The following is a 25,216-nucleotide window of genomic DNA, read 5'->3' on the forward strand; positions in this document are numbered from 1 at the left end:
CTGAAGCTGAAGCTCCAATACTTTGGCCACCTGATGTGAATAAGCAACTCATTAGAAATGACCCTGATGCTGGCAAAGATTGAAGGCCAGAGGAGAAGGGGACGACAGAGGACGAGATGGCTGGATGGCATCACTGACTCAATAGACATGAGTTTGAGTAAACTCCGGGAGTTGGTGATGGACAGGGAAGCCTGGCGTGCTGCAGTCCATGGGGTTGCAAAGAGTTGGACACGACTGAGCGACTGAACGGAACTGAACTGACTGACTGGAGCTGTCCTCTCCCTGGGGTCTTAGCTGGGCATGTTCAGCATGGATGTGTGTTCTACACACAGTTGCCAAGCCATGAGGCAGCGCCGTGAGCTGGGGCCCCAGGGGAAGGGCAACGGGGACAACCCCCTTGAAGCTCTTTGCAGCTCCCCCGCCTCCAGAGAAACAGAAAGTAAAGGACAGGCTTTGTGTGGCTGCAGGAGAGATGGCCTGCTGGAAGGGACCCCAGGCAGTTTTTGTGGCAACCCTCATTTTGTAGTTGGGGACCCTGAGGGCCCTGCAGAGGGAGGCCAGTGGCTGGGGGCTGCCTGGAGTAGAACCCACGTCTCCTAAAACTTCCCGTGAGCACAGCTCCAACTGCTGCCCAGGCCTGCCCCAGGGGCTGGCACACTGTGCCACAGGCAGGCCACAGTGATGGTGCCATCTCCCGTGCTGGGAACGGGGAGCTGGCTGCTATTGACCCTGCCGGCTCAGGGGGCTTCCAGAAGCAGCTGGATCCACTGTCCACAGAAAGGCACCTTTGCTCAAGGATTTGACAGGAAATTGCTCAGAAATGAAGCAAAGGGAGGCATAGCCATTTCAGATACTAAAAAAACAAGAGCCCTAGCTTTCCCGCACTTAGCCCTGATGGGAAAGTAGGGATGAGGAGGGAATGCCAATGAGGATAAGTTCCAGAAGGGCTGGAGGCAGGGGATGCGCTGCAGCAGGCCTGGGAGGTCCACCCGGGCTGCTCTCTTTCCTGGGCTCTAGGTGAAGACTCCCCCCAGTTAGGCCCCCCAACCCTGCTCTCCAACCTCAGGCTTCAGGGAACCCCCTCCATCTGCTGACCTGGAATCAAGGAGGCCCAAAGCCCCAAAGTTAGTCTCCCCCACCTCCATAGCCCTAGGACCCAGTCCAGGGTCTGGCTCATAGCAGACAGGAAATTCATTGAGTGTTTGAGGAATAAATGAAGGAATGAAGATGAAGTTCAGCTAGGGCATGAGGACAGTGACAAAGAGAAAGAGCATTTAAAAATGAACATATGATGAGAGGCAGAGGAGGTGCAGAGGAGGAATGAGGTGGCTGTTATGGGCAAGGCTGGGCCGGAGCAACCACAGGAGGCTTCCTGGAGGCGGGGGTTACAGGCCAGCAGCAGGAGGCATGTGGGCAGTGGAGTGCCGGGACTGGAGAGCACAGGGTGCCCAAGGGGACAAAGGAGGGGTGTCAGTCTCATGTTCAGACCTGGTAGGTGCTGGGGGGCCTCCTGAGTTTGGATGAATAGAAACAACTAGGAACTGGCCCAGAGGATGCCAAGGAAAAGGTACAAAGCGAGGAGGAGGAAAGGGCCTGGAAAGAGACAAGATTTCCAATCTCACATCCCCAAGGGGAAGCAGGGTCCACCTGGGGAATGGGCCACTTTGCCAGGACCCTGTGGCTCCAGCCAGAGGCAGAGCTTGTTGGAGTCTCCCCCTGCCGCCCCCAAGCTGAAGGGCCTTAGTCACTGGAGAGCAGCAGGAACGCGGCCCCCCGGTTCTGCCTTCACATGCGTGTCAACCAGGCAGAGAAAGCACTCCAAAGAAATTCAGGCTATTTCTGTCACCACTTGGGAATGAAGACTTCCCTAGAAACTGACTGTTGAGGTTCCATTGTACGTGTAAAGGCACTTGCGTGAGTAGGTGTACACACACACACACACACACACACACACACACACACACACACACACTGCATTATTCCAGAGAGGTCCGAAGTGGGGCTTGCTGATGGCTGTGCCCCTCAAGGGACCACGGGTGAGCCTGAGGGAGGGGCTGGCCACCGAGGACTCGAGGGTCAGGACCTGCACCTCTGTCTGTGCAGGGGTGTGTGTCCCGTGCGGGTCTCCCCAAGGCCCAAGTCCAGATTTTGACCCAGGTTGGCTTCTGGTCCCATCCATGTCTTCCCAAGCATTGACTCGAAGCTGACAGAGGGCTCAAGGGGCACCACGCGCAGACTCCTCCCTGCACCCCTATGTGGTACCCACAGATGACTCAGGTGTGGATGGGCACCTCTCTCTGCCCTACTCTCATTGCCTCTCTGCATCCAGTCAGTAGCTCAACGTCTGGGACTTTCATCTCCGCTTCTGTCCAGTGTGGACGTGTGAGGACAGCCACAGGGGCGGCGGCTAGGCCAGGGAGCTCCCTCGCCTCCTGCTCCGGGAGGCCCTCGGGGGTCCTCAGGCTTGCAGAGTCCTCACTTTCCCATCAAAGGGAGGAAAGGCACAGAGAGCAGCCACCGCCAGGGCTCCCTGTCAATCCACACCGCTCATCATGGAGCAAAGGCCATTAGGGAGCGGTGGGTTTGAGAGTCTTCTGTCTGGATGAACATCACCTGTTGCTATTTTTAAAACAGTCTTCTTTGTGACTCGGCTGGAATTCAACAGAAGCAAAGGTAGAGACGGGAACAGCGGAGTCCCCAGACGTTCCGCCTTCCCCGTCGGCGCTCAGGGCCTATCAGAAGCCTCGAGGGCGGTGTCACAGTCTCATCTCCTGGACTGCTGAGCAGCAAGAATAGAGATCAGAGCGGAAGTGACGCGATGGATGTGGAAGGCGCACCAGTCTCCCAGTATGTCCAGCCCTATCTCCAAAGTCTTCAACAGCTTCGCCGCCTCCACTCACTTCCTCACCGTCACCCCACAGACACACCCTCTGCGTGCTGACACAGTGTTGGATGCGAGACACGGATGATTAATTTTTGTTAAATGACTAGCGCTAACAACTGCGGTCCAGGAACTGGGCTTAGTGCTATACAACATTATCTCATTATATTACCTTCCGTCATCGGTGCAACAACCCTGTCAAATGAGCGCTCTTTTTTTATCCTCATCTTAGGGGTGAATGTTGTGGCTTCCCTGATGGCTCAGATGGTAAAGAATCTGCCTGCAATCCTGGAGACCCAGGTTCAATCCCTGAGTTGGGATGATCTTCTGGGGAAGGGAATGGCAACCCACAACCCACTCCAGCAATCTTGCCTGGAGAATCTCATGAACAGAGGAGCCTGGTGGGCTACAGTCCATGGGGTCGCAAAGAGTCGGACATGACTGAGTGACTAACACACTAGAGGGGAACATACTGAGGCTCAGGGAAGTCAAGTAACTTTCCCCAAATCACTCAGCCAGTAAAGGAAGGCTTTGGGATTTAAATTCAGGTTCATCGGAGTCTGAGGTTCAACTCTTAACCATTCAAATATTAACCGTCTGTGGGCCAGCTCCCAGAGTGTTAGGTGTCCTGTGGAGGACGCAGGCACTGGAACCAAAAATATACACTGTAATACACAGGGCCTGTTATGATCAGGACCAAGGGTCAACAGCAATAGTCATCCAACCAACGTACACTGAGGGTCTATCATGTGCCAGCTGCTGCTTGAGGGCCTGGGAGGACAGGTGGACACAACAAAGTCCCTGCCCTCGTGCAGCTTACAATCTAATGATCCGTCCAGTTTCCCAAGCCAGAAACATAAGGTTCATTCATCTTTAATAAGGTGAACTCGTCTCACTCTTCTCTGATCAAAGTATTATTCAATCATCATCAAGTCCCGTTGATTTAACCACCTAACCAGCTCCAGCACCTGCCCTCTTCTCTCCATCCCACCTCTACCACCCCAGTCCAAGCCACCGTCGTCTCTCTCCTGGAGCACTCCGGTGGCCTCTTAACTGGTCTACATTCATCCACTCTTGTCATCTTCCAAGGAGTTTCCCACCATGCAATTAAAGTAAGCTTTTCAAAAAGTAAATCTGGTTCCCCTTCCTTTAAATTATAAGCCTTCAATATATATCCTTCCTATTATATATAGAACTGGTAAACAGCAAGGTCCTACTGTACAGCAAAGAGAACTAAATTCAATATCCTATGGTAAACCATAATGGGAAAGAATATTTTAAAAGAATGTGTGTATGTATATGTGTATATATATATATATATATATATACACATATATATATAATTGAATCACTTTGCTGTATAGCAGAAATTAACACAACATTGTAAATCAACTATGCGTCGATAAAAATAATAGTAATCGTTCAATGCCTTTCCATTGTCCCTAGCAAAAACACATCTTAACTACTTGTGATGCCCTATCTCTCCAGCCTTTCCCTACACCATGACCTCAACAGCCATCTCCAGCATCACGGTAGTCATGCCCTTCATCTGCACAATCACCCCAACTTCCTCCACCACAAGCCCTCCACCACTGCAGTCCTCAACATCCCAGAAGCCTGACTCTTCACAAAGCATCCTTTCCACCTGTGTGCCTGAGCTATGTGCAATGATGGAGGCAAACAGCTCTGCCATCAAAGCGCTGACGACTTGAGACAAAGACTCAGAAATACATCATCATGGCACCTGTCTGTTCAAATAAAAGCCTTAAGACTGCTGTGGAATTCCTAGCCTTCCCACATCTCTAAGAAAAGGTCTCAGCCCATAGTAGAGGGCACCCTGCTCTTCCTGCCCTGAGGCAGGGTGTATAATAGCCAGGATCATCTGTAAGAGGACTGGGACTGGAAGATCAATCACTGTAGGACCCCTAACATTTATATTCCAGCCAAGCCTCGGGAAGATGACCTTTGAGAGCAGCCTTAAAAAGAAGCGCAAAGAGTAGACTTAAAGCAGAAAGAGGCAGGCTTGTTTCCTTAGAGTACTTAGGATATTATGTCTGTAACTCTTCCATCTCCCAATGTTAAAGATGAGGAAACAGATTTCCCATTACTTCATGGCAAATAGAGGGAGAAAAGTGGCAACAATGACAGATTTTATTTTCTTGAGCTCCAAAATCACTGCAGACGGTGACTGCAGCTAAGTTAAAAGACGCTTGCTCCTTGGAAGAAAAGTTATGACAAGCCTAGACAACATATTAAAAAGCAGAGACATCACTTTGATGACAAAGGTCCATATAATCAAAGCTATGGTTTTTTCCTGCAGTCATAAACAGATGTGAGAGTTGGACCATAAATAAGGCTGGTGCCAAAGAATTGATGATTTCCAACTGTGGTGTTGGAGAAGACTATTGAGAGCCCCTTGATCAAACCAGTCAATCCTAAAGGAAATCAACCCTGAATATTCATTGGAAGGACTGATGCTGAAGCTCCAATACTTTGACCACCTGATGCAAAGAGCCAACTCATGGAAAAGACTCTGATGCTGGGAAAGATTGAGGGCAGGAGGAGAAGGGGTAGGCAGAGGATGAGACGGTTAGATAGCATCTCTGACTCTATGGATATGAGTTTGAGCAAACTCAGGGAGATGGTGAAGGACAGGGAAGCCTGGCATGCTGCAGTCCATGGGGTTGCAAAGTGTCGAACACGACTTAGCAACTGAACAAAAGTAACAACAGAAGAGGGCTGGAGAGGAGACCCTTTTAGTCAAACTGCAAGTCCCTGGGACAGCCAGCATCCCAGTCAGACCGAGACTCTGTCCCTTTAGCCCATCTGGCTTCCTTGAGAAAAGGAAATACAGAGGGGAGCCCCTTAGGGTGGGATCAGCCTCCTGCTGCCAGGATGCTCATCCTTGGCCCCCGACAAGGACAGAACAAGACGTGCTTTCTCTGGGCTCTACTGACCCCTCACAGCTGAGAGAAGAAAACAAAACTGTGGCCACTTGGCTCTCCTCCAGCAGAATGGAATTACAGTGGGCGGGAAAGGAGCTTTGGTGGATTCCATCTTACTTAAAAGAAGAAAAAAGAAATCCCTTGACCCCAGACTTTAAAGAATCCAAGGCGGGCAACTTGACCATTTTATTGATATGACTTGAAAGACTGAGCAACAAGCATGACAGAAGTTTCTAATGTAGCTGTCGGGCAGCGTGGAAGGAAGGATGCTGCTCTGTCCAAGTTTCGCTGATCAGACATGCCAAGGAGGATTAAGTAATTAAACAGAGAGCAAACAATTCTCCTTCTCTGTATGAACCAGGCCCTGAACTGCTCTTGTGGTGGCAGAAGGGCTTCTGTCCTCTGACCTCCAAACCTTCGATTTCATTCACAGTAAACCATCCTCCATGCATCTACTCAGGCCAATTTCCTTAGAGGCAAATCAGACCGTATCATTTCTGCCTTAAAAGGCTTGCAGGCTCCCCACCAGCTTCCCCACCAAGCCTAAGCTCCTTAACGTGGCACATAGCGACCCTGCCTGGCTTGGCCCTGCCTTCCTGTGCCCCCCTTCAGCTCCCCTGCCTTGGCCTCTTTCTCTCTGCTCGCTCCTCCAGCAAGGCCTTCCAGCTGCAGGATGTTCTTGGTGTTGTGAGCACCTGCCTTTCCCCATCTCTATGCTTCTCAACCCTAGAATCAGAATCCCAGGAAAGGTTTAAAAAAGAAAAACTCCAGTGCCCCAGCCACACCCAGAACAGTTAAATCAATGACTCTCTTGGAATAGGGGTCCAAGCATCACTGGTTTTTAAAACCCCTCAGGTGACTTCAATGTACATCTAGGCCCGAGAACCACTGTTTTCTTTAACCAACCCCAACCTAGTCCCTTCAAGATTCAGCCCATGTGTCTTATTTAATCATCAACTATTTCTTCGTTGGGCACTATTCTAAGCATGAGCTATAAAAATAATAATGATCACTAATATTTATTAAGCATCTGCCATATGCCAGACCGTGTTCCAAGTGCTTTACGTATGTTAACTCATTCAACGGGAACAGCACCTTGATGGGGTAGGTACTATTATTTCCCCCGTTTTATACATGGGAAATCTGGGGTACAGAGAGGGGAAGTGACCTGCCCAGGGTCACACAGCTGGTGAGCATTATTGCAGGACTTGCATGCAGCCAGTCTGAGCATCCGTCTGGGCTTTGAATTCCTGCCCCCCTGCCATTCACAGGTTGCAAGAATGAAGCCACAAACAAACGAATGAATAGAGTAGAAAGAGGGATATGGACGGGGAGAAGCTGCCTGTGTGAGCAGCAAGGGGCTGACTTTGGGTGGCCAGGCCATCCCCAGGAGCGGTATTTAATCTGGGTCCTGAAGGATGAGAAGGACCCAGCCAAGCAGAGTGTGGGAAATGGGGTTCCAGGCAGGGGGGCCAGTGAACATGACATGTGCTAGGAACTGTGGAGGTCCAGTGGGGGCTGGCGAGAGGGTACAGACAAGTAAAGACGACGACAGGGCAGTGCCTCTGCAGGCCACGGAATGAGAGCAATCAGCAGGGCACACGGTGCCCACCTCAGGGTGGGCCGGAGGTGCCCCCTGTAGCCATTTAGCCAGCAGCATTTCCAGGACCTAGAGAGACATGCCTCCTCCAGGACGCTCTCTCGGTTCCTCAGCTCCAATCGTTGCACCATCACAGTGTCTTGTGGGCTTCCCCGGCGGTGCGAGTGATAAACCACCTGCCTGCCAAAGCAAGAAACATAAGAGACCCCGGTTCCACCCCTGGGTCAGGAAGATCCCCGGAGAAGGGAATGGCAACCCACTCCAGTATTCTTGCCTGGAGGATCCCGTGGACAGAGGAGCCTGGTGGGCTGCAGTCCACGGGGTCGCAGAGTCGGACACGACTGAGCGACTTAGCACGCAGTGTGTCGCGATTGCCTATTTACCTCCCGGCCTCCCTCCTGGCCTGGGAGCGCCCTGAGGGCAGACACCAATCTAACTGGCCTCTGTAGCCCAGCTGCTGACCGATATTAGGCGCTTGGTGAATATCTACAGCAGCTCTGGATTCCTGACAGTGAAGGCAGGGCCAGGCCTGATGCTGGAGCTTCTGTGGTCCTTCTGCTGCCACTGCTGTCACCAGCAGGGCCCCCCAAACCAAGGGACGCCCCACCTCTGTCAAATTAGAGGAGAGCAGAGGCAAAGGAGCAGGCAACTCAGAGGGATCACCCAGGTCGCATGACCCGTTGTTGGCAAAGCTGGCCAGGACTTAGGTTTCCAGACCCCCAGCCCAGAGGTTTCTCCACTAGCCACTCTCCATCGGCCTTCTCGCCCCTGCCTCTGCTCACCATTCCTTTAGGAATGTCTCTATCTGTGTGCTGAAACCGTGCAGAGCCGAGAACACCCAGAACAGAGGAGCCCGCCTGTCTCCTGGGAAGAAGCAGCCAGCCGGGTGCCCCAGGGATGCCAGGGGCCCCTGCTCACTATCACGGGCCATTCTGCTTTGAGGTTGTGCTAACAGCATGATGCTTAAGCATGTAGGTTCAAAGCACAGTCCCGCAACTTCCCAGCTCTGTGGTCCTGGGCAAGTGACTTCAACTGTCTCTGCCAAGTCTCTTCACTATGGAATGGAGATAACAGTGATAACAGTAATCCTATGTCCTAGGGTTGTGGTGGGATTAAATGGGTGAACAAGCGTAAAATGCTTGGAATGGTTCCTGGCAGGTAGCAAGTGCTTAATCAGTAAAATGTGTCCAATAAATGTGAGTGAGAATTTTCCAGGACAGACTCAAGAGACTCAGGTCCCTAGGTGAGCCTGAGCTATTTACCAACCCACTGTATGCCTCAGGTTCCCCACCTTTTAAATGGGGAGTCATTCATCTCTATGAGTGGCTGGAGGACAACCATGAAATGCCAAGAATCCTGAAAAGAGTTTAGAGGTTAAAAACAAAAGAACCTTAGAAGTGGGAGGCCTGATGGGCAGGTGACCCTGTGGCAGAGGCAGGGCCCCATAATTCACCCTCAACCCAGCAGGCTGCCTGGGTTTTATGGGCCCTGGGGGCCAGGGTACTTTCCTGAACATCATTCAGAATTTATAGACTCTTGTCACTGTCCTTCCCAACTCTTTTTATGTCATTGCCTTAGAAGGAAGCCTGGCGTTAACAGAGCCTCTGCTGCCCTCCCAGGAAAATGCAGCCCACCCTGCCTTCAGTTCCCAGCTGGTGGGAGGAGAGGAGCTGAGAGGCCAGCAGGCATGTCCACTGCAACCAGGTGCCCCCTCTACCTGCCAAGGCCGGAGCACAGGAGGACAACCTGGAGCCTGAGTCTAGGAACCAGCCTTCTGCATAAGGGACCCCGTGATGATCAAGACCGCAGGCCTCAGACCTCTAGGAATTTGAATAGGACTGGGCTGGGCTGGGCTGGGGGCCTCTTCCGAGTTACAGAACAAGGAAAGCACAAGGGGAAAGCACCAGCTGGGAATGCCTGGCACAAGCGCTCCTGTTGTATCACTTACAGGCCGTGTCATCGGCTAAGTACCTTGGCCTCTCTGTGCTCCCATTTTCTGACTTGTACACTGGCTAAAAATGCCTGGCCCTGTCTACTCCACAAGCTACCAGGATGAGGAAAGAAGACCATGAGGATGGAGAAGACTGGGAAGAGATACAACGGGAGCTGCAGCAGAGTGGCCAGGAGTGCAGGTCCCAAATCCCCACCTTCTGACTGGGGGACCTGAGCGAGTTACCTTCCCCTCTCTGCTTCCTCTCCAGGAAACGCTGAACGTCTAGTTCCCAAGGTTGCACAAGGATGAAATAGCTTAGCATCCCTAAAGCCAGCCAGGGCTCAGCAAACTCGGGCAGCTATAGAAGAGGCACCACCCCTGAGGGAATCGAGAGCAGTGGGTAAGGGCACCTAGCAGGAATCAGACACGGCGGGGGTCAGGTCCTGGCTCGGCCACTCAGTGTCCATGTGACCTGGGACGCCTCCCAGTGGGCCTGGGACTTCTCTGGTTTCAAGTCTTGCATCCCAGAATCCCCTGGGTCCCAAAGAGGGTCAGTTGGTCACCTTAGACCCAAAGAAAATCCCATTGCTGTTCTGAGCTCCAGCTTCTGCGTCAGCACAAAAGGAGGTAATACCTACTTTGTGAAGGTTGTAGGGGAACGAAATGAGAGAACACACGTCAATTACGCCAGACATGGCGGCTCTTTCATAGATGTTCACTCACCTCATCCTCACCACGAGCCAGGAGCGGGGAGGCAGTGCTCAGCAGGGGTTCCCCAGGGAGGGAAGGGGCTGTGCCCAGCACAACCTGTGGGCCCCCAGGCACTTTCAGCTCCTCCTTTGATGCCCACTGGCCTGCCGGGGCCCCTAGGAGACAGTCCAGCCCTACGCAGCTCTGCCTGTGATCAGAGCTGAAATCCCCCTCTGGGGGCACATCTAGCCACCACAAGGTTCTCCAGCCCTTCTCCTTGGGTGCAGGAGAACTATTGCAGACGTTGAAGGTGTACAAGAATAAGAAAGTCTCTCTGAGGAAGAGGAGATATATGTATGTGTATATATATATATATATATATATATATATATATATACACACACACACACATATATAGTTATGACTGATTCGTGATGTTATACGTCAGAAACCAACACAACATTGTAAAGCAATTGCCTTCCAGTTAAAAAGAAAAAAGAAAGCCTCTCATACACCGGGAAGCTCCACCTCTATTCCCATCTCTCACCCTTACACATATCACAACATGTGACAGCTTGAATCGCAGATAAGAGTGTGGGCTCAGGAGCCGGGCTGCCCCAGGTTCATGTCCAAGCTCTGCCCTCTGACTAGCTGTGTGACCTCAGGCAAGTGACTTAACTTCTTTGGGCCTGTTTCCTCACCTGTAAAAATGAGCTAATCAGCACCCACCCCACAGAACTAATGTGGGGATAAAATCAGTATATAAATCTTACATTAGAACAGCGCCGGGCCCTCTATAAGCAGGCAATACCCAGGAGCCATTATTCTGATTATTTAATATAATGTAATTCAATCCAAGCATGACCTGGTCATTCCATTAGCCTCTTTGAGGCCATTTCCTTACCTTTAAACAGAGACGACTCCGCTCGCCCCTACTTCCTCACTGTCACGGGATCCAAAGCAGATAAACGTGGTTGTGAGTTACGCTTTAAAAACCATCAAGAGCTGTATATGTGAAAGGGCTGAAAATAACGCATCCTCTAATAAACATAAGGTAATAGAAACATAGCACAACAGGGTAACATGAGCCAACGTAAGACAACACTCCACGTTAAAAACTGAACTGTGAGAGAGAGAAGACAGATGGAGAAAGAGGAGGAGAGGCAGAGAAAGGCCAAGCGAGACAGGGGCAGCGAGTGAGGGCTGAACTTGGAGAGCAGGGAATCAATGCCGTACTGTAATTTAAAAACCAATATACAGTAAATATCAGCCCGGCGCCGAGAGCAGCAGCATGGCAGGGTGGCCCTGCCAGAGATAACTCACAGCCCCAAGCTGTGAGTTACCCCCGGCTCCCCGCCGGCCTCCCCTGTAACTCATGGGCCACCGCTCTCTCCCTGCAGCTGGGTGCTACCCTAGGGCCGCAGGTACCTGCAGGGCCTCCTGGTTATGTACCATATTCACACGGCCCAAGATCTATGGAGCCAGCTGATCATGAAGTCCTGGAAATGTGCTTGGGGCCTGGACTTCTCCCCTCGAGAGAGGAAGCCTGGGATGGGGCTTGGGTTCCCAGCAGCCTGGCTTTGTCCTGGGGGTAATCTGGAGGCTCAAGCCCCAGGGAGCGTCCATGGCAGCTCTTCTCTTGTGGCTTCACTGCCGGAATTCTGTCCTCTCCCCACAGTTACACACCCATCCTCCCATCATCACCCCACATCCCTACACCTGACCCTCCCAGTTCCTGAAACCCCGCCCCCACCAGCATGCCTCTAAATCTGGTTTCTCCTGCTGGGGAGCTCATGCCCTCTTCTGCCTCCTACTCCAAGGCCTATTTTCTTGACCCCCAGAGGCTTTTCCAGCTTCTTCCGACCAAAATACCCAGGAAGTCCCACTTCCCACCACCTGGCTCAGCCCTGGGGAACGGGTTCTGGGGTCGGGGGCGGGGGCAGGAATCACGGCCCAGGGAGATGTTGCTCTCTGGCCTTCTCTCCACATAAGAGACCAGGCTGAATCAGATGCCTCCTTCCTTGATAGAAAGTTCCTCAATCCAGGTGCCACATCCCCATTAGAACCCGCAGTACCATCCCACCCCCATCCAGCACAGCACACCAAACAGTGGTTTCAAAAGGACCCAAAGCAGCATGTTCTCTGGCCCCGCCACTAACTCCCGTCCCCTGAGGGTCTGTTTTGTGCTTTCCCATGAGGCATGTCCTATAGACACCGCCTGAGCCTGTAGACTGTAACATCCTCCCACAATGTGGCTTGATTGCCCTGTAATCTGACCCCAAAACAAAGAAGGCCCATGTGTGAGGTCCAATTCTGAATCCACTAGCCATCTTCAGACAAACCCCTCGTCCATAAAATTCCCCAGCCACGAAGCTGAACACAGTATGGTTACAGGTATAATAAGAACCCAACTGCATCAGGAACTACTCAGCGACCTCTGTGCCTCAGTGTCCTCTCGTGTATAATGGGTGTAATCATAGCATCTGTCCTTCCTGCTTGCCTGGTAGGAACTTCGGTAGAATCAAATGAGATCACGTGGAGAGTATTATGAAATTCCCCCAAGGTGCTGGATGATTTAGTGGGTGGTTGTTGGAGAGGCGCCTCCATTAAGATGATCCACAGTTGCTCCCCTCCACGCTTAGGAAAAATGCCGCTAGTCTATCTACCATGAATAACAGTAATGTATACTACACAGAGGGCTTCCCTGGTGGCTCAGACAATAAAGAATCCACCTGCAGGATCTGGATCAGGAAGATCCCCTGGAGAAGTGATGGCAACCCACTCCTATATTCTTGCCTGGAGAAGTCCATGGACAGAGGAGCCTAGCGAGCTATATAGTCCATGGGGTCGCAGAGAGTTGGACATGACTGAGTGACTTAGGATGCGCGCGCACACACACACACATACACACACACACACACACACACACACACACACACACACTACACAGCATGCAGCACGTGCCAGGCACTGCTCCAGCCCCTCACATACAGCAATTCATCAAGTTCTCCTAACAGCCCTATGCTGTGGGTACTATTATTGTCTCCATTTTGCAGATGAGGAAACTGAGGCCCAGAGCGAGTAACCTGCCCAAGTCCACACGATCAGGAAAAGAGAACACGGTGTAAGCCCTAGGAATGGGGGCCCCAGTGCACCCAGGCTCCCTACATAAGAAAGAACTGTGTCCACATATTTTAGTGCCTAAGCATTCCGGGATAATGTGTATGTTTCTCTGCTCCACCCTCCTCTTAGACCTAAACTTCCCAAGGACAAGAAGTGGGCCTTTCTCCACCCAAGGATGGCTTCTCAAGAGTAAGGAACCCGCCTTGCCCACTTGCAACCTCTCTCTGCTCACCATCCTGCTGCCAGCAGCTCTCTGCCCAGATTCTTGTCCGTTTAAGGACTAGGAAATCGTCCCGCCCCCAGTGCAATGGCCCTCATTTCTCATGTGCTTAGAAGCTGTGATCAGACAGAGGGGCCAGGATTTACGTCTATTCTAGGGTCTCCCCTCAGTTCCCCTTCTCCCAGCTCAGCCTCTGTGACGTACATGCCCGGGCTGGGAGGAAGATTAAGTGGTTCCTTTAGGGTCAGCTGCCCCTAAACAGGGACCACAGCCCCCAAATCTCTTCACCCAGTCAGTTCACATTTGGGTGAGAGGATGAGAAGCCAGTTAAGCAGCGGGGCAGGGAGGGATCTGGGGGAAAGCAGCTTGAGAGCGCGTTTCTCAAGTGGTCCACGTCACCCCTCCACCTCCAGCATTGACAACACTCTTGTCAGCTTTACATCATGTGGTTAATCGTGCATGACCTTCAGCTGAGTCCTGAGCACATGTACACACACACACATGCACACGCATGCACGGGAACACAGGCGAGGGAAGGCAGTAGAAACAAGCCAGAGCTGGGCACCCCCACCACCATCCCAACCCCAACCCCCACCAAGTCCTGGAGTCCACATGCAGGGCTGGAAAAAATACAGTAGGGGAAATCAAACAATGGGGGTGGCGGAGGGCTGTGTGCAGTGTCTGGTCTGGGGGTGGTGCAGAGTAGGTGCTCAATAACTGCGTGTTGAATTAAACTGAATCAGTGAGGACCACTGACCAGTCAGTCATGAAAGGGAAGGTCTAGGGAGCATGAGCTTGATCACCAAATCCTGAACACTCAGGCTCTCCTGACTTTACAGCTCGATGGGCTTGAGGGCTTTCTGGGTGGCAGTAGTGGTAAAGAACCCATCTGCAATGCAGGAGATGTAAGAGACATGAGTTCGATCCCTGAGCTGGGAAGATCCCCTGGAGGAGAGCATGGCAACCCACTCCTATATTCTTGCCTGGAGAATCCCATGGACAGAGGAACCCGGCAGGCTACAGTCCATGGGGTCACGAAGAGTCAGACACAACTGAGGTGACTTAGCACGCATGGGGTGGAGGGGACACTTTAGAACAAATCAAAGGAGACCTCACTCTCATACTGGCAGCAAAGTACAGAACTTTGCTCAAGAGGTGGGGTGGATTGAGACCATGAAAGTGTTTCTAGCAAATCATGACACCCATAACTTGACCTTTAATAAGCATAATGAGAAATGGCCATGAGAAGGCGTCCTCCACTGCGTGAGGACAGAAATCTCCCAGCCCTCTCCCACACTCCATCTCGGTGGAAATGAGGCAGAACTGGGGCTAGAACTTGCAGGGGACTGACCTAGCATGGGATTTCTCAACTGTGGGAAGTGTGATATGAATCAAAGCTCCTGAGAGCAGACTGACAGTCAGGAACAATCACCAAACAGCCACACAGGAGCAGATGTAGAGTACACAGGTGTCCTGGCAGAGAGAGGGCTCCAGGGTGGCTCCACCTCCCAGGGTGAATCATTGGAAAGTTCCCCAGCACCCCAGAGAGTCCTCTACACCTTGGTGCCTTGTGCTGTAGAAGGACCTCTAACCTCTAACCTTTGATTTCCATGTCTCCAGGTCATCCATGTTCCTCCCTTCTGCCCTAAGAGGACTTATCTGGGTATTACAGAGGCTCCACTGGGGGCAGGGGAAGGGAAATTGAATCAAAAGATCAACTTGCCCACCCAGGAGTCCTCAATACCTTTTTAGAATGACTAGACCTCATCTTATGGCCCTTGTTGGGCATTTCCAGGGCTTTCCAGGAGCTCAGGTCAAGCTTGCCTACACCTCCATTGTTGTCCTCCAGGGGGCCCCAACATCTCTTTCTCATCAGCTACTGAGATGCAAGCTGGAGCCTAAACCTGGCTTCCCACCCAATCTCCTCCAACTCCTGCTGGCTGAGTGACCATATGTCATTCATTTGGGGGACCAGAGGGAGTCATGTAACAGCAAGACCTAGTTTACAACTAGTCTGAAGTAGGAGTCTGCACAGACTCCCAATATTAGTTGGGGATCATAGTAAATCCCCACCCCCAGCTATTTTGACTGAAGCTGCCTTAATAGCGGAACAGATCGGGAAGGGTAACTCGGAAAGATGGTGCTAGCTTTGGGGAAAAGGAGTAGAAAGTGAGTCTTAGGGAGGGAAGGTAGAAGGACCAAACCGATTTTTGCATTTCTGTGAAGCTTATTAGAGACCTGAGTTAAGACGAAAGGGAAGATCTTCCTGTGTTGGCCTTAGACCGAAGAAGAGGGTGTTAAGGGGAGATGGCCCAGGAGGGAAATACAGAGGAAAAAGGGGTTAAGACAGACACAGCATCTCACTTTTCTTGCTGTGTCTGCTGTGAATGAGTTAACGCAGGGTATGCCCATAATATGGTTGTTCTAGTATCCAGGACTCCCACAGATGCTAAAACCCAGAGGCTCTAATCTCTTTATAAATGGCACAGTATTTGCACATAACCTGTACACATCTTCGCATATACTTTACTTTTTTAACTTCTTTATTTTGTACTGGGGTATGGCCGATTAACAATGTTGTGATGGTTTCAGGTGAGTAGGGAAGGGACTCAGCCACACATATACACTTATCCACACTCCTCCAAACTCCCCTCCCATCCAGGCTGCCACATAACACTGAGCAGAATTCCATATGCTATGCAGTAGGTCCTTGTTGGTTATCCATTTTAAATATAGTTGTGTGTACATGTCCATCCCAAACTCCGTAACTACCCTTTCCCCTCATCCTTCCCCCCCGCCCCCCCCACAACCATAAATTTATTCTCTAAATCTGTGCCTCCCACATACTTTAAAATCTTCCCTAGATTACTTATAATACCGACTACAATGTAAATGCTATGTAAATCAATGTAAATGCTACGTAAATAATTGCCAGTACATGGCAAACTCAAGTGTTGCTTTTCAGAACTTTCTGGGATTTGTCTTTTTCTGAAAATTTTTGATTGCATCCACGGATAAAGAACCCACAGATAAGGAGGGCCGATTGTAAATGCATTGAGTTCTAAAGAGTCCAACTTTGGGATTTTGCAGTCTCTCATGTTTCGGGATTACCCTGTATATATAGGACTATGACAAGGAGTCCCAGGCTCTATGCAGAGAACTCCAAGCAGACTGATAAATTACAAGAGCTCAGTTTTGCTCTTTAATCCAGTTTGACCCTGTTTAACACCTAAGTCTTGTGCCTACAGTTCCAGTCTGCTTCTTGGGTTGGTCTGGTGCCCATTAACCTTGACCCTTGGGGATATTCAAGAAAGCAGACTTAGATCTGTCCAAATCAGACGCCTGGCCTTCTGTTGCTCAGGAGCGAAGTCAAACACTGCCTTGCATCTCCTCCATGGGACCCCCACACCTTCTACACAACGTGCAACCACAATGTAAGGAATCGTGGGGAAAAAACCAAGTGATGGATCACAACACAGGCAGACTGTGTCATTGCTTAAACGTGCTCGGTCCATTAGGACTCAGCTTAACCACCCGTTTGACCCAGCACGTACTTGTCTCTGGCTTCTCACCCCTTTTCCTTTGATCTTCTGTTCACAGACTAGCCTTGTTTTCCAGGATCATGCATCCAACCCTGCCCTTACCCCCCATTTCAATGAAATGGAGATGCCTATTCAAGAGGTTTGGGATTTTGCATCCATCCAGAAGGCAATGGCACCCCACTCCAGTACTCTTGCCTGGGAAATCCCATGGACGGAGGAGCCTGGTAGGCTACAGTCCATGGGGCCGCTAAGAGTCGGACACGACTGAGCGACTTCACTTTCACTTTTCACTTTCATGCATTGGAGAAGGAAATGGCAACCCACTCCAGTGTTCTTGCCTGGAGAATCCCAGGGACAGAGGAGCCTGGTGGGCTTCCATCTATGGGGTCGCACAGAGTCGGACATGACTGACGTGACTTAGCAGCAGCAGCAGCAGCCCACTTCTCGGTGATGTTGATGCTCCTGGTCCATGGACCACACTCCAGGCAGTGACATGCCAGTGTGGCTCTGTCCTTACCATCTCCTGGATTCCCCTTGCTTTAAATCTACCTCGTTTTCTAATCCTAGTTGAAAAGTTAAGTTGCTCAGTCGTGTCCAACTCTTTGCGACCCCATGGACTGTAACCTACCAGGCTCCTCAGTCCATGGGATTTTCCAGGCAAGAGTACTGGAGTGGGTTGCCATTTCCTTCTCCAGAGGATCTTCCCAACCCAGGGATGGAACCCGGGTCTCCTGCACTTCAGGCAGACGCTTTACCGTCTGAGCCACCAGGTGCTGCTGCTGCGGCTAAGTTGCTGGTTAGTCCTAAAACATGAATTCTCATTGGTGGCAACAGCGCCCCCAAGGGGGCAAAAACTGTTATTGGGAGCAGCTTACTCTTTGTATACAAAGCACAGCGATACCTAATACAGTACATAAACAGATATATAGTATACATTAAAATTTTATGGGAGTGAAATTATAAGAAATAGTGTCTTAAAAGTTTTCATCAAGAGGGCAATAATTAAAGAAAGGTTGAGATACACGGGCTGAAGGCTAACTCCCTTCACCCTCTCTGGTGCCAAAGCTTCAATAATGGCACCTAGTTGCAAAGTAAATGATATGACATGATATGAAATAACATCAGTGTGTTCCTTCCCTGCTGCCCGCCACTGATCGCACCCAACTGTCCGGACCAAAGACCCTTCTTCTGCAGGTTCTGCATCCCTTTTCCCAGAAGGCACAGTGTCCACCTGCCTCACCTAGTGTATTATTGGGGAACTCCAGTCCCACATGAAACGGATACATTAAAGCCTACCTGTAATGCCTTCGTGCGTGCACGTGTGCTAAGTCTCTTCAGTTGTGTCTGACTCTTTGAGACACCATGGACTGTAGCCCACCAGGCTCCTCTGTCCATGAGGATTCTCCAGGCAAGAATACTGGAATGCGTTGCCATGCCCTCCTCCAGGGGATCTTCCCAACCCAGGGATCGAACCCGCATCACTTAAGTCTCCTGCATTGGCAGGTGGGCTCTTTACCACTAGCACCACTTGGGAAGCCCCAATGCCCTCATACCTGGGCAGCACTGCCTTTGACAGTTTAATTACTTGATCTAAAATTAGGAAGGGGTCACAAATATAATCCTGCGTGCTAAAGGGCTTGCTCAAGGCTGAAGCACACTCACATGGGCCTGACCTTACATCTGCCTTAGGAAGTCAACATCAGCACCCTGACGGATCAGTAATGGAACCAGGCCTCGGGGGTGCCCCACCCAAGTCACACACATGGTAGAGTCGGGACCCCTAACTCACAGCCCAGCGTTCAGCCTACCATCTTCCATCCCGTCCAGAAGGACAATGCTGACTATCTGATGGGAATTTTTAAACAGATGCGTATGAGCCAGAATGGCAAGCAGGGAAGCCCACGAGAAGACTGAGCCCCCCAGGGCTCTGTGATGAAGGCTCTGAAGTCACCTCACCAGCCAGACCAGGAGGCCAGCAGAGCACACACAGGGACCAATCCATGCTGATCCTACTGATCCTCCCCTGGGGACAGAGGCAGTACAGAGGGGTTAAGAGTGTGGGTGCTGATCCAGACAGATGTGAGGACTCAGTGACAGCTCTGCCACTTACCAACTAATTGGCAGGCACCCAGCTTCTCTGAACCTCTGTTTCCCCATCTGTAAAGTGGAGGTACCAACAGTGACCATTTCACAGGATTGGGAGAATTCAATGAGAAAAAAATGTGAAGCTCTTAGCACTGTGCCTGGTACATAATAAACAAACAAGAAATTGTTCGAAGGAGCTGGTCTTGACAGCCTAAGAAATTCTCAGAATATCCATTCTACTTTCCCCACCTGAAACTCCCAAATTCCCAGTGACCTCTGAGAATTTATAAGACAAAATCTAACTTCTATGGAGTTTTATGGGCTTTTGCTGTTCCTAAAATCTTCATCTCCTCCAAGAAGCCCTCTTGATTGCCCTCACCCTGAGCATACTGAACATGGCTTTTTCCCTTGGTCCCCGTCTCCAGACTTGACTTACTGCTCCCTGAATATACCTTTTCTTAGGCCCACCCACGATGGTTAGACTAGTCCTCCAACCCTGTTCTAGTAACTCATTAGTCAGATCCCACTAAATACATGTCTGGGTCCAAGCCCCTCTTCCCAGCTGGGTGGGTCACCCAATTCCACAAATGGGACCCAGGTCCAATCACAGGCCCTGTAGAGGCCCCAGCAGAGCTATGTCCATTCACTTAGCCTGGCTCTGACACCAGCCCTGTGAGGCCACTCTTGGGGCAGCAAGAGGTGGAGCCAGGGAAGGAAGAGGAGGGGCTGAATTCTGGGAGAGATTTCACACTCAGGCTTGAGATAGGAAAGCGTGACAGATGATACTTGTAAAACACAGAGTCAGAGCATCCTGAGCAAATGTGCATGGCTGTAAAAACCCACAGCAAACAAGAGGCAGGGAGAGAAGCAGGTGCCACAGCCCCAGAGGTGAAATCTGCTCCTCGAATATCAATTCTCCAAGTTTTCTTGGAGGGTTTCCTGGAGTCTTTTAATGACCCGCTTATGTAGGATGGCATCAAACCCTCCTGGCAGCTGTGTGCAGGGGAGGCTGGGGACACTCTCCTCCAGGTCTCTGAGGGCCCCTCCCCCTCTCTGAAACTTCTCCCTCCAACCAAACACTCCCCCAGATCTGTAAGGGGTTTGGGGGGCACTGGGGCAAATATGGGGCCATACACATCTGCAAAGCATGTGCCATTATTTCCTGTCACCAGATGAGAGCACAGAGGCCCCAGCGGTTAACACACATGTGGCAGAGCTGGAATTCCACCCCAGGCCTTCCAAGTGCAGGTTCCATTCCACTCCAGGCACATCTTGCTTTACTGCGCTTTACTTGATTGCCCTTCATAGATACTGTGTTTCTTTACAAATTGAAGGTTTGCGGCAACAACCTTGCTTCGAGCAAGTATACTGGGGCCATTTTACCAACAGCATTTGCCCACTTCATGTCTCTGTGTCACACTTTGGTAATTCTTGCAGTAGTTCAAACATTTTCATTTTTATTGTGTTTGCTATGGTGACTGGTGATCTGTGATCAGTGATCTGTAATCGGTGATCTTTGATGTTATTACTATGACTTTCTGAAGGCTTACAAGTGGTTAGAGTTTTTAGCAATAAAGTCTTTTTTAATTAAGGTATTACATTGGTTTGCTTTTTTTTTTTTAGATATAATGTTCTTATGCACTTCATAGACTACAGTATCATGTAAATATAACTTTGATATGCACTGGGAAGCCAAAAATTCATGACTCACTTTATTACGATATTTGCTTTATTATAGCAGAACAGAACTGCAATATCTCCAAGGTATGCCTGTATATGACAACTCTATCCCTTCAAATAAACTGTGCCCAAAAACTACCACTAAACTTCAAATAAACTGTGCTAAGACTCCAACTATGCTCAAAATAAAATTGCAAAACACTCCAATAGTTCTTGCTTCTGTCCAGGGTCCTGTTACATTCGGCTGTTTCTGGTTGGTTTCTGCTCTATGTCTCTGCTCTCAGTCTAGAAGCCTCCCCCATCAGAATGGGAAGCCAGGCCCCAGATGCCAATACTGTGCTCACCTCCAGCCTGGGACAGGGGACTTTCTGAAGGAGAACTGCTCCATCTCACAGGCTGGACAGGCTTGACGTACGTACCCGACACTGGAGGCCAGAATCCCCTGGATCCTTGATTTTATTTTAGAACTGCAGGCAAGACACAAAGGCGATTTTCACTGTAGCCAACCCGGGGCCTGGGTGCCCAAAAGGCTGCCTGCTTCTCCCAGTGGCCCCACCCACCTCATCTGCATTTCCCACCCCTTCCACCCTCCCTCTCCTCCTCCATCTGGCCTCCTGAAAGCTCCCTGCTCACCCTCTCTCAGGCCAGGACTCCCCAGCGTCTCAGATTTCAGGGCCTGGGAAAGGAAGGAACTGGCACATCAGAGAAGGTGGGCAGGCACCCAGTCCAACCCAACAGGGGATGGAGCTGGGAGCCGACCTCCCAGAGACGCATCGCCAGAGGCTGAAACCGAAATGCCAAGTTAGCTGTTTGTATCCCCCAGGGCCAGGGTAGGAAGATACGTAATTACATTCCTGAACAGGAATTAGACCAGAAACTCTAAATTGAGGACTGGGCAGAGGGCTTGAGCAGAAGCAGGGGAGGAGCTGGAAGACAGAGATGGAACTCGGCACCCCAAGCCCGAGTCAGAAGGGAGAGACGACATCCCAGCGTCAGCAGATGGGCCCGGGGAAGCTGGCATGGTCTGCGGAGGCTGCCGGCAGGCCCTCTGGAGCTTCCTCGTCCTCCCCTGCAGGACCCTGATCCCCTTCAGCCTCCAAAGTACTGCACAAGCGAGGCCACAGCTGGTGGGGCTCTGCTGTACGTGGCTGTGTACAGCTCTTCGCAGAGGACAGCGATCAGCCCAGGACACAACCCCAAGACTCGGGATCTGAGCTCCCAGTCTCCCCACAATCCCCCCATCTGTGCTCCCAGTCTCCCCACAAGCCGTGAGTTCCAAGACGGCCCCCACCCTCGTACAACAGCCCAACAAGAACCTCTCAGCCTGGTCCCAGGGAACTTCACAGCTCAGGGACAGGCAGTTTCCTGCCTAGCTCTGCTCCTCCCCAGCCATGGGGGGTCAATTTCCTGAAGCCTCCCGGCTCCCATGGCCCCTCAAGGCCAATCAGCCCTTTGCAGCCACAGAGGACCCCCTCCCTGACACACGCATGCACACACACACACACACACACATACACACTTCACTGTCATGAGTGCAGAGGGTCATCACCTACAGCCATGCCTGTAACACCAGCTTGGGGTGTGGGGTGTGGGCTCCGCCAAGCTCCCACTCCCCGCAGGTATCTGCCCGTCTGTCTGTGGCATCTCAGCAGGCACTTGGTGCTGGCCTGGATCAGTCCCCCTGGGGTCCCGCTCAGGCTCCCTCCTGTTTCTCTTTCACTTTCTGGCTCTCAGGAGCTCTGTCTCCCTGGAACTCACTGCCTATGTCCTTTGTACTGGGGTGATGCAAAGATCGGTAGGACACCTCCCTGTCGTCCCCTTGGGTCTGTGCAGAGCGAGGCACTGCTGGCACTGACTGCCCACTGTTCTCCCTCCTCCTTGCCCAGGCCAACCTTAGAACCCTAGAACCAGGGCAGGGCTGGTGGGAGACAGACCTACCAACCAGGCGCAGCTAATACCAGTTTCCATATTGCTTCATCATGCCATTCTGATGCCCCAGGCTGCACACACACCATCTCCCCAATCTCCCTGCCTTCTACCTGAAGACAGGAGAGGGTCCCTGAGGTTGCCCTACATGCCTGCCTCCCTGAACTGCAATGAAGCCTTCCTTCCCTCCATCAGCACTGAGTCAACTCCTCCACACCCGGCTCTACCCACCCCACCCAACCCACAGAGCGCAGGGAGCCCTGGCGTCCGACCCAGCCCCCAGCAACCGCTCCAGCCAGGCTTCCGCCTGTGGGGAGATGCAACAGAGTGGTCTGGCGGCAAAGTTCTCCTGCTGTTTCAACGTTTCGGTCTACCTGCAGCTCCCATCTCTCCCTCCTGCTCTCTGGCCTCAAACGGAACTCGCTCTCCCCGCTCCTGGCCAGTTTCACCCCCACGATCAAAAAAGAAAGAAAGAAATGAAAAGGAAACCTCCCGCGATAACGATGGGCGAAAAGAGAAGAGAGTATCCGCAGGGATGCTCGGGTGAGAGAGCCCTCAAGTGAAAAAAGAAAGGGATGCAAAGTTCCCAGCTCCCCCGGGCGCGTTCAGCCCCGCGCCGAGCTCGCGAAGACACCCGATCGCTGAGACGCGGTGGCGGCGGCGACCACTCACCTGGGCGAGGCAGCATCTACCCCCGGCTGGGAGGCACCGAGGCCGGTTCCGCAGGGCGCCCGGGCTCCCCGGCTCGGCCACGCATCCTTCCCCGCCCGAGACCGGCTCGAGCTAAGCCCTCCGGCTCCGGCGAACACAGGCAGATGGTGGCCTCGGATGTCCACGCGGGGAGAGCCCTGAGCGGCTTATTCAGTTATATCCACGGCATTTAGCACGAAGAAAGAAAGAAAAAGCACAACTTGTTCTCTTCCAGATTAAAAAACAAAACAAAACATAATCTCTCCCTAGGAAGACGGCGGTAGGATTTTCCAAATCGAAGAAACCCGGGCATCCCCAGGAACCTCGAGCATCTTGGAATGTGGGGCGTCTTCAAGTTCAGACGAGTCAGCCGGTTGTGCGTGTGAGTGTGAGTGTGAATGTGAGTGTGTGTGAGTGTGTGTGTGTGTGTGTGTATGTGTGTGTCTCAGAGAGAACGAGCCAGGCACTCACACCCACACGCACACAAACACACTCCCCCGCACGCCCCGCATGCACACTGCCCCCCCATGCGCGCGCACACACACGCGCGCCCCCGTCACACATACACACACACACGCACGGCGATCGCACGCATGGAGCTAGGAGGGAGCCGGGCGGGCTGCGGCGGCCGCCGAGGGCTGGCGGCGGAGAGAGCCCAGCGGCCGGAGGCGCCCGGAGCCCGGGGCCGTGCGCGCCGTCCCCGCCGAGCCCCTCGGCGAGGCCGCCCCCAGCGGCGGCCGGCGGAGCTGCAGGAGCCGGTGAGCCGGCCTCGGGCCCGCCGCGCGGCGCACCCCCTTCCTTCCCGCACGGCCGCCGGAACTGGAGGGCTCGCGGTCCCCGCCGGGGTGGCGCGAGGGCAGCCGCTGGCTAGCGGGGCTCTCATGGAGCGGTGGCTGGGGTCTGGGGAGGGCGGCGGGCGGGCCTGGCGCCCAGGAGCCGGCAGGGCGGGCTGGGCGGCCCGGCGGCACGGGCAGCCCCTGCGACAAGCGAGCCGGGCGGCCTGAGCTGCGCGCTGCGGCCGGAGCCGGTGCTGCCGCCTCACGTGCGGAGCGCGCCGTGCAGCCTTCAGCCCTCCGCCTGCCAGAGGAGAACCCCGCCGCGCCGGCCCTGGGCTGAGGGTGGGGGCTGGGACGATCGCGCCCACCCAGCCCTGGCCGGGTTCTGATTCCCACAGCCTAGCGGGGCGACCCAGGACAAATGAGAGCCCAGGGCAGGCTGGCCTGGAGAATTCCATGGACTGTATAGTCCATGGGGTCGCAAAGAGTCGGACACGCACCTTTAGACTTCGGAATATCGGAATATCGTCAGAATCTGTAAAGTGTGCAGTGGCGCTAACTGTTTGCACAGCGCCTTCCCTTGTTTGATCCTCCCACCATCCCTCATTTGACATTGGAGGAAAATGAGGCCCGGAACAGTAAAGTGACTTGTCCGAGGCCCGTGGCGTGTCATTAAATCCCCGTGGGCTTAACATCAGAAGGTCTGGGTCTGGCTGGGGTCTCATCTAACTTTGGTTGTATCCTCTCTGTCCACTGGGATCAGCAACCAGTTTCCAGAAAGGTAGGACCAGGCTCTGCCTTACTGGTCTTTCCAAGAGGTTCAGGTACCTTTCCCACAGAAAGAACTGAAAATTTGAGATTCCTGCTTGTACTCCAGCTGCTAAATCCAGGGAGAACGTCTCAATCCCTCTGTGCTCTCCTAGCTAACACCTCCCGTGCACCTGTCCCAGATACCCACAGGGAGGCACATGTGGCATGTGGATGTGTCTCTGCAGCCCAGGACTGGCTCAGCTGCTTAAATCTGTAATCTGAAACCCTGCCTCCTCTGTGCACTGTGAAGTGGATGAAAGTCTGCCCAAGTCCAGGCACCCAGACTCCCCGTGTGCGGCACTCCCGTGGGCACTC

General features: G+C 52.4%; 1 protein-coding gene across 1 annotated transcript in view; it reads right to left on the minus strand.

Moving 5' to 3' along the window:
• Positions 1–24,214, minus strand: part of LRFN2 (leucine rich repeat and fibronectin type III domain containing 2) — a 201,389-nt gene extending 177,175 nt beyond the window's left edge. The window contains exon 1 of the mRNA XM_005223445.5: positions 23,298–24,214. The gene's annotated coding sequence lies outside the window, so the exon portion shown is untranslated. The remainder of the gene's footprint in view (positions 1–23,297) is intronic.
• Positions 24,215–25,216: the final 1,002 nt, after the last annotated feature.

Source organism: Bos taurus, chromosome 23, assembly GCF_002263795.3.
Source record: "Bos taurus isolate L1 Dominette 01449 registration number 42190680 breed Hereford chromosome 23, ARS-UCD2.0, whole genome shotgun sequence".
NCBI classification, from domain to species: Eukaryota; Metazoa; Chordata; class Mammalia; order Artiodactyla; family Bovidae; genus Bos; species Bos taurus.